A 10,740-nucleotide genomic window follows, 5' to 3' on the forward strand; every position below is an offset into this window, starting at 1 on the left:
AATTTGTCTTACTTTGTCAAACAGAAGCAGTAAATCTCTTAAACAACATGAATTGTTTGAACTCTTCCGGTGTGGACCGGAAGTGACGGTCGACAAAATAAAAACGGTTAAACACATCTTCTATCAAATGTCTATCATCCGTGTAAGTTTTGTGTCTTGGTCACTTACAGTTTATGAGACTTCGCTGTCATAATATTTGTTTTAAAAAGACTACCTGAGATATTTGAGATATCTCACCGGAAGTAATTTTTTTTGTTTATTTATCATCGGAGAGATGACATATGAAAGCGTTTATACCTTTATATCATTTCAGTGTTAAACAAATAAAATGCGTAAAAACATAATTTTTGAAGTGCTTCCGGTGACGACCAGAAGTTACGACGAACAAAACAAAATAGTTTAAACACATCTACAGCTATAGGTCTATCATCCCTCAAAGTTTGGATGTTCAAGTCTTTATCGTTTCTGAGATCTCATTGTCCATAGCTTTTTATCGCGGGACAGGAAACGGACGACAGGAAGGGAATTTTGAAAAAATGAAAAAAATGCTAGAGATATTTTCTTTCTCTATCAGTCCTATAAATTTCAAGAAAATCCATCCATGCATCTCTGAAAAATCGAGTTAACTTTTTAATAAACTTGATTTGTTTGAACTCTTCCTGTGTGGACCGGAAGTGACGGTCGACAAAATAAAAACGGTTAAACACATCTTCTATCAAATGTCTATCATCCCTGTAAGTTTCGTGTTTTGATCACTTACAGTTTCTGAGATCTCGGGGTTCAAACATTTACTTTAAAAAAGGCTTCATGAGATATTTGAGATATCTCACCGGAAGTAGAATTTTTATGTTTATTAATCATCGGATAGATGACATATGTAAGCATTTATACTTATATTTCAATTCTCCGAGAAATATATTAAATGCGTAAAAGCATAATTTTTGAAGAGCTTCCGGTGACGACCGGAAGTTACGACGAACAAAACAAAATAGTTTAAACACATCTACAACTATAGGTCTATCATCCCTCAAAGTTTGGATGTTCAAGTCTTTATCGTTTCTGAGATCTCATTGTCCATAGCTTTTTGTCGCGGGACAGGAAACGGACGACAGGAAGTGAATTTTGAAAAAATGAAAAAAACACCTGGAGATATTATAATTTTCTGTCAGTCCTGAAAATTTCAAGAAAATCCATCCAGCAATCTCTGAGAAATCTTGTGGACAAAAAACGGACAAAAAAAATAATAATAATAATAAGAAACATTACAATCACTATAAGGTCTTCCGTTGGAAACGGAAGACCTTAATAAAAAAACATGTATGTATTGTTGTCAGCGTGAATACAATATTATCTGACTGAACAATAAGTGAACACTGAACGAACGGTGAGCGCAAGGCAAACGCTTGGTGATCACACGGTGGGGGTTTGAGAGCAATGAGTGCAAACGGAGCGAAACGGTGAGCACACGCTGAACGCATGGAGAAATGGAAAAATAGAGTCTTTCAAGGGACTGAACCCCGGCATCTTACTGCTGTAAAGCGCCAGGTTTGGGTAAAAATATCGAAGCCTTAAAACAAGTAAAATAATCCTGCAGAATAATGTACACAGACTGTTACAGTAATGCATCAAATTTCGAGATAAAATGTATCTCTGTTAAAATCAATTACAGAATTTCTGTCATATTTACATATCTATTTTAACAATTGGTTATTATATTGATAGAATTCAATGATTAATCCTCAGTTATACACCGGATCAGCATAACTTCATGAAGATTCAAATGGTAGAAAAAAGAACGTTAAAGACACCGACATATTTAAATGTACCGCCGTTATATTGACCTTCAGCAACAATCCCTGTTTTTTTTTCTTTCTAAGACTTGATTGTAAATAAGCTTTTCATGGTATATCATCAATTGATTTATTTTCATAAATTTATTATAATATATACAAGATAATTTTATTTTGTTTTTGTTTTTGTTTTATTTTAATTTATGTCATGCGTAGTTTTATCATTACATGACGTGACTTAACAAAAATGACGTCTGTTTAACATTTTTTCATTTAAACAGTGCCATATTGTAAACTCCGCTTATAAAAAAGTATGATAAATATAGAAAAAAGAAAAAGATTTGTGAAAAGCTTAGATTCTACACTATATTTCACCAAAATTTTGCGATTTTTTTATGATAGGTCAATTTTTGATGCTTCGTGGCTCTAGCTCTTTTAATGATATGTCTTCGTATCGTTTGAAAAAATCGAACGGAAGACCTACTCGTTATTGGTAACGAGATCGTATCTAGTAAATATTTTTTATTATCTTAATAAATCTTTACTTTAGGAAAAGAGGCAGTGTTTGAAAGCAATGATAAAATGATTGCAATGGAAAAAGAGTCTACTAATAGTTCAATGATGAGTTCACAAGAAGACGGTGCAAGCATCGGTAAGTATTTCAATAGAGAACATCGCCTCTGAACAAACATGTAATCTTAATTGAATATTTTTTGTTCAAGATGTGAAATGCCTATGGATTCCTGCATTTCAATTTTAAAAATCATGATTATTTTACCTAAACATAATCCCCCCCCCCCCAAAAAAAAATCAAGCAAACAAAAACAATAAAAAAAAACTTGTTCTTGCATTGAGCATTTATCGAATGTCCATTGAAATCAAGAAAATGGGGCTGGCCTCTTTAATTAGGGGTCAGAAACTTGTAAAGATTATTAAAAATAACTTAAAAACGATAAAAAATAATGCATTTTAGAAGCATAGTTGTTGATTGTAAAATTATTTGTTTAAAGAAATTACTGCCACACCCATTTATGACGTAATTAGGGATTTTTGAGGTCAAAATTCTTAAACTTTGACGCAGTTAATCTAGAGAAGGACAACATATTTTCTTTAGCATTGTAGGAGAAAAAATGTCTGCATTGATGATTCAAATAGATTCCCCAAATCAAAACACCAATATATGTCCCAATTAAGGATCTACAGGGCTGGCCCTTAAGATATTCAAGACTTTGTATCTTAAAAATGAACAAGTTAAGAAAGGTGTAAGAACTAAAAATGTTAGTATTATAGAGACCTTTCATAAGAAATCCAGAAAAGGGAATGGTCCCTTTCATTAGGGACTAAGAGACTAGTAAAGTCTTTTACAGATAACCTAAAAGCAACAAAGAAAATTAAATGCATTATAGAAGCAAAGTTATTGATCGTTACAATATCTGTTTGAAATAATTATTGCCACACCAATTTATTACGTAATTGTGATTTTTTAGGGAACTGAAAGCTAGTGGAATTTAATATGCAGTTTGTAAAAAACATGTTGAATATTGTTGAGTTTTGCAATTCTATACCTTATTTGAGAAGGGGGGATGTTAGATTTGAGCTAGAGCCACTAAGCATCAACATGTGCCTTATACTATTCACAAAACTGAAGGTAGAAACAATACACATTGTAATTACTTATAATGCACGGCACAATATTCTATTTCAGTGCATATGATTTTTTCGACCTCGGCCCCACCGTTTAGCACATGCGCATCATCAAACATATCATGGTCGTTAAAAATAGCTAAAAATTGTAGATTTAGAATTCTTAAATTTAGATGTGGCCACACTAAAGTACCTTTTTGAAACTTTTAAAACTGAGAGATATTACATAAATCCATCTGCCTGCAATATTACTTATTAGGTTTGTTACTGACTGTTTAAAGAAATTTGTGGGGTCGGTAAAGTCCATAGAAGGCGAGGCGGAGCCGAGCCTTCTATGGACTTTACCGACCCCACAAATTTCTTTAAACAGTCAGTAACAAACCTAATAAGTGTTTTGTTTTGTCGAGGACCTAAAGTTTGATATGTAAACAAACGTTTGTGTTGAAAATCAGTTCAAATAACGTTACGTCCGCTATGTTGCGCTATAAATTTTGACGCTTGCCTTTTAAAGAAATTTGTAAGGCAGCCACGTGACGCGTTTCATCCAATGACGTCGCGACATTCTAGTCCGAGGCAAAACAAAATGTCTTACAGGTACTCAAATGTGGCCAATATGTGTTTTATAAAGCTACAGAAAATAAAACAGACCGCTCTATTTTAGGGTATTTATTTGCTCCATTTTTATTGAAATAGCAGAAATTAATTAATAGTGATAAAGAATTATTTGTGATTATTGACAAAATAAATTTTTTTTTAAAAGATATTTGAATAAAAATGCCTATAAAACTGAACATATACTAGCATATTTAATCTAGTAATTTTATACCGTGCATTCATGCTTACATTTAGCATCATCAATGACGTCATAGTTTAACGTTTGCGACGTCAGTTGAATCTGTACATTGAACAGAATCTCGAGTTCTTTCAGTATTTTGCCAATAGAACTTATCAGTAAAGTCTGCATTTTTAAAGCATTATTTCTATGTAGCACGGTATTACTCAATTGCAGTAAAATATGGGATACATGAACATTGCTAACAAAAAAAAAATGAATTGCACAAATAACATTGGACGTACGTTGATTGCGACAAATAAGTACTGAAATATTGCTAAACTTTTGTGTAGAAAAAGCGATAACATGTATAAGCAGCTAGTAATCTTTATTTTCGTCAAACAGTTAAATGCATTAAACTAAAGAAAAGAGGCAAGCGATTTTTTAAAAAACTTGTTTGACAAGTGTTTCTGAACATTATGGGAGAAAAACAGTCGATATCACGTAAACATGTACATGTATGATAAACGTAACTTATTCTGTAAAAAAAAAAAACTCGATTATCTAATTTCCAAGTACAGCTGTAATTGAATATAAGGCCATCGTACCTTGAATAAAAAATCCTGCCAATGGAATCATCTTTAAGTCATCAGCCACCTGTTGGTCTGTTACGTGGTCATTGTATTTCCGGTGAAGAGTTATAGACAAGTTATATTCCTTTCCCAAAGATCGATTGTGTCTGTTCCGATGAAGACGACTTTTGGTATACACAGCTTAGAATACATTATCAGCATGTGAACTAAATAGCAGTTTAATCCTAACTGTGATGTCCTAATTATTAATTCGTCGAATTAAATAGAAAAAAACTACGGCAACCCTAAATGTGTGTACATTAGTGACTTTTGCTTAAAGAGTTCTTAAAGGAAATTTTCTTTAATTATTTTACACGTATTTAATTTAATTAAAGTTTGCCATGTATGGCATGTAAAAAGGATCCAGAAATCTGGGCCCATTTCTTAAAAAAAAAAAAAGAGAGAGCAGAGAAATCTTAAATTGTATTTTGTTTCTATCCAACCCCCCCCCCCCCCCCCTTAAAAATCAACTTACGACCGAGTTCATTACAAATCTACATATTATAAAGCAAATTTCAAATGCTTTTTATGAATTCGGCTTTTCAAGACAATTTTACGACATTATCCATGTGCTACTGCTTTGCTTTGAAAATTCATATGTTTCATAAAAATGTTCATTGCAACCTATCTTTGCTTTTTGACTGACAACCGACATTTCTGAAATATGATATTAATTTTCAAAGCATTTATTTAGTTTATCACTTATAACAATTCTCAAAAGACATATGTATTTCACTAGAAAAATAAAATGTTAATGAAAAGACGTTATGTTAGGGCATTCATAAGGAATAAATGATTCCAAAAAATGTTTTTTTAAAGAAGTCAACATTCTTTTATTTCATTACAGTTATGAACATTAAAACACTCCTGTGGTGTCATTTTTGTTTGTTCTGTCACAGTACTTTAGAAGTGAGCTTCTTAAAATCAGACCGTTACCAGTATTTACAAGTGAAGGTTAACAATCGGTGAACGATAAATGAACTCTAGATCTATTTGGATTTATTTAGAGTTATTGTTACATTGAGTTTCGTTAGTAAGCAGTAAATAATGATAAAAAAACATGTATGTATTGTTGTCAGCGTGAATACAATATTATCTGACTGAACAATAAGTGAACACTGAACGAACGGTGAGCGCAAGGCAAACGCTTGGTGATCACACGGTGTGGGTTTGAGAGCAATGAGTGCAAACGGAGCGAAACGGTGAGCACACGCTGAACGCATGGAGAAATGGAAAAATAGAGTCTTTCAAGGGACTGAACCCCGGCATCTAACTGCTGTAAAGCGCCAGGTTTGGGTAAAAATATCGATGCCTTAAAACAAGTAAAATAATCCTGCAGAATAATGTACACAGACTGTTACAGTAATGCATCAAATTTCGAGATAAAATGTATCTCTGTTAAAATCAATTACAGAATTTCTGTCATATTTACATATCTATTTTAACAATTTGTTATTATATTGATAGAATTCAATGATTAATCCTCAGTTATACACCGGATCAGCATAACTTCATGAAGATTCAAATGGTAGAAAAAAGAACGTTAAAGACACCGACATATTTAAATGTACCGCCGTTATATTGACCTTCAGCAACAATCCCTGTTTTTTTTTTCTTTCTAAGACTTGATTGTAAATAAGCTTTTCATGGTATATCATCAATTGATTTATTTTCATAAATTTATTATAATATATACAAGATAATTTTATTTTGTTTTTGTTTTTGTTTTATTTTAATTTATGTCATGCGTAGTTTTATCATTACATGACGTGACTTAACAAAAATGACGTCTGTTTAACATTTTTTCATTTAAACAGTGCCATATTGTAAACTCCGCTTATAAAAAAGTATGATAAATATAGAAAAAAGAAAAAGATTTGTGAAAAGCTTAGATTCTACACTATATTTCACCAAAATTTTGCGATTTTTTTATGATAGGTCAATTTTTGATGCTTCGTGGCTCTAGCTCTTTTAATGATATGTCTTCGTATCGTTTGAAAAAATCGAACGGAAGACCTACTCGTTATTGGTAACGAGATCGTATCTAGTAAATTTTTTTTTTATTATCTTAATAAATCTTTACTTTAGGAAAAGAGGCAGTGTTTGAAAGCAATGATAAAATGATTCAAATGGAAAAAGAGACTACTAATAGTTCAATGATGAGTTCACAAGAAGATGGTGCAAGCATCGGTAAGTATTTCAATAGAGAACATCGCCTCTGAACAAACATGTAATCTTAATTGAATATTTCTTGTTCAAGATGTGAAATGCCTATGGATTCCTGCATTTCAATTTTAAAAATCATGATTATTTTACCTAAACATAATCCCCCCCCCAAAAAAAAAATAATAAAGCAAACAAAAACAATAAAAAAAAACTTGTTCTTGCATTGAGCATTTATCGAATGTCCATTGAAATCAAGAAAATGGGGCTGGCCTCTTTAATTAGGGGTCAGAAACTCGTAAAGATTATTAAAAATAACTTAAAAACGATAAAAAATAATGCATTTTAGAAGCATAGTTGTTGATTGTAAAATTATTTGTTTAAAGAAATTACTGCCACACCCATTTATGACGTAATTAGGGATTTTTGAGGTCAAAATTCTTAAACTTTGACGCAGTTAATCTAGAGAAGGACAACATATTTTCTTTAGCATTGTAGGTGAAAAAATGTCTGCATTGATGATTCAAATAGATTCCCCAAATCAAAACACCAATATATGTCCCAATTAAGGATCTACAGGGCTGGCCCTTAAGATATTCAAGACTTTGTATCTTAAAAATGAACAAGTTTAGAAAGGTGTAAGAACTAAAAATGTTAGTATTATAGAGACCTTTCATAAGAAATCCAGAAAAGGGAATGGTCCCTTTCATTAGGGACTAAGAGACTAGTAAAGTCTTTTACAGATAACCTAAAAGCAACAAAGAAAATTAAATGCATTATAGAAGCAAAGTTATTGATCGTTACAATATCTGTTTGAAATAATTATTGCCACACCAATTTATTACGTAATTGTGATTTTTTAGGGAACTGAAAGCTAGTGGAATTTAATATGCAGTTTGTAAAAAACATGTTGAATATTGTTGAGTTTTGCAATTCTATACCTTATTTGAGAAGGGGGGATGTTAGATTTGAGCTAGAGCCACTAAGCATCAACATGTGCCTTATACTATTCACAAAACTGAAGGTAGAAACAATACACATTGTAATTACTTATAATGCACGGCACAATATTCTATTTCAGTGCATATGATTTTTTCGACCTCGGCCCCACCGTTTAGCACATGCGCATCATCAAACATATCATGGTCGTTAAAAATAGCTAAAAATTGTAGATTTAGAATTCTTAAATTTAGATGTGGCCACACTAAAGTACCTTTTTGAAACTTTTAAAACTGAGAGATATTACATAAATCCATCTGCCTGCAATATTACTTATTAGGTTTGTTACTGACTGTTTAAAGAAATTTGTGGGGTCGGTAAAGTCCATAGAAGGCGAGGCGGAGCCGAGCCTTCTATGGACTTTACCGACCCCACAAATTTCTTTAAACAGTCAGTAACAAACCTAATAAGTGTTTTGTTTTGTCGAGGACCTAAAGTTTGATATGTAAACAAACGTTTGTGTTGAAAATCAGTTCAAATAACGTTACGTCCGCCATGTTGCGCTATAAATTTTGACGCTTGCCTTTTAAAGAAATTTGTAAGGCAGCCACGTGACGCGTTTCATCCAATGACGTCGCGACATTCTAGTCCGAGGCAAAACAAAATGTCTTACAGGTACTCAAATGTGGCCAATATGTGTTTTATAAAGCTACAGAAAATAAAACAGACCGCTCTATTTTAGGGTATTTATTTGCTCCATTTTTATTGAAATAGCAGAAATTAATTAATAGTGATAAAGAATTATTTGTGATTATTGACAAAATAAATTTTTTTTAAAAAGATATTTGAATAAAAATGCCTATAAAACTGAACATATACTAGCATATTTAATCTAGTAATTTTATACCGTGCATTCATGCTTACATTTAGCATCATCAATGACGTCATAGTTTAACGTTTGCGACGTCAGTTGAATCTGTACATTGAACAGAATCTCGAGTTCTTTCAGTATTTTGCCAATAGAACTTATCAGTAAAGTCTGCATTTTTAAAGCATTATTTCTATGTAGCACGGTATTACTCAATTGCAGTAAAATATGGGATACATGAACATTGCTAACAAAAAAAAAAATGAATTGCACAAATAACATTGGACGTACGTTGATTGCGACAAATAAGTACTGAAATATTGCTAAACTTTTGTGTAGAAAAAGCGATAACATGTATAAGCAGCTAGTAATCTTTATTTTCGTCAAACAGTTAAATGCATTAAACTAAAGAAAAGAGGCAAGCGATTTTTTAAAAAACTTGTTTGACAAGTGTTTCTGAACATTATGGGAGAAAAACAGTCGATATCACGTAAACATGTACATGTATGATAAACGTAACTTATTCTGTAAAAAAAAAAACTCGATTATCTAATTTCCAAGTACAGCTGTAATTGAATATAAGGCCATCGTACCTTGAATAAAAAATCCTGCCAATGGAATCATCTTTAAGTCATCAGCCACCTGTTGGTCTGTTACGTGGTCATTGTATTTCCGGTGAAGAGTTATAGACAAGTTATATTCCTTTCCCAAAGATCGATTGTGTCTGTTCCGATGAAGACGACTTTTGGTATACACAGCTTAGAATACATTATCAGCATGTGAACTAAATAGCAGTTTAATCCTAACTGTGATGTCCAAATTATTAATTCGTCGAATTAAATAGAAAAAAACTACGGCAACCCTAAATGTGTGTACATTAGTGACTTTTGCTTAAAGAGTTCTTGAATGCAATTTTCTTTGATTATTTTACACGTATTTAATTTAATTAAAGTTTGCCATGTATGGCATGTAAAAAGGATCCAGAAATATGGGCCCATTTCTTAAAAAAAAAAAAAACGAGAGTGCAGAGAGATCTTAAATGGTATTTTGTTTCTATCCACCCCCCCCCCTTAAAAATCAACTTACGACCGAGTTCATTACAAATCTACATATTATAAAGCAAATTTCAAATGCTTTTTATGAATTCGGCTTTTCAAGACAATTTTACGACATTATCCATGTGCTACTGCTTTGCTTTGAAAATTCATATGTTTCATAAAAATGTTCATTGCAACCTATCTTTGCTTTTTGACTGACAACCGACATTTCTGAAATATGATATTAATTCTCAAAGCTGAATTTAGTTTATCACTTATAACAATTCTCAAAAGACATATGCATTTCACTAGAAAAATAAAATGTTAATGAAAAGACGTTATGTTAGGGCATTCATAAGGAATAAATGATTCCAAAAAATGTTTTTTAAAGAAGTCAACATTCTTTTATTTCATTACGGTTATGAACATTAAAACACTCCTGTGGTGTCATTTTTGTTTGTTCTGTCACAGTACTTTAGAAGTGAGCTTCTTAAAATCAGACCGTTACCAGTATTTACAAGTGAAGGTTAACAATCGGTGAACGATAAATGAACTCTAGATCTATTTGGATTTATTTAGAATTATTGTTACATTGAGTTTCGTTAGTAAGCAGTAAATAATGATAAAAACATGTATGTATTGTTGTCAGCGTGAATACAATATTATCTGACTGAACAATAAGTGAACACTGAACGAACGGTGAGCGCAAGGCAAACGCTTGGTGATCACACGGTGTGGGTTTGAGAGCAATGAGTGCAAACGGAGCGAAACGGTGAGCACACGCTGAACGCATGGAGAAATGGAAAAATAGAGTCTTTCAAGGGACTGAACCCCGGCATCTAACTGCTGTAAAGCGCCAGGTTTGGGTAAAAATATCGAAGCCTTAAAACAAGTA

This window comes from Crassostrea angulata, chromosome 5 (genome assembly GCF_025612915.1).
Source record: "Crassostrea angulata isolate pt1a10 chromosome 5, ASM2561291v2, whole genome shotgun sequence".
NCBI classification, from domain to species: Eukaryota; Metazoa; Mollusca; class Bivalvia; order Ostreida; family Ostreidae; genus Magallana; species Magallana angulata.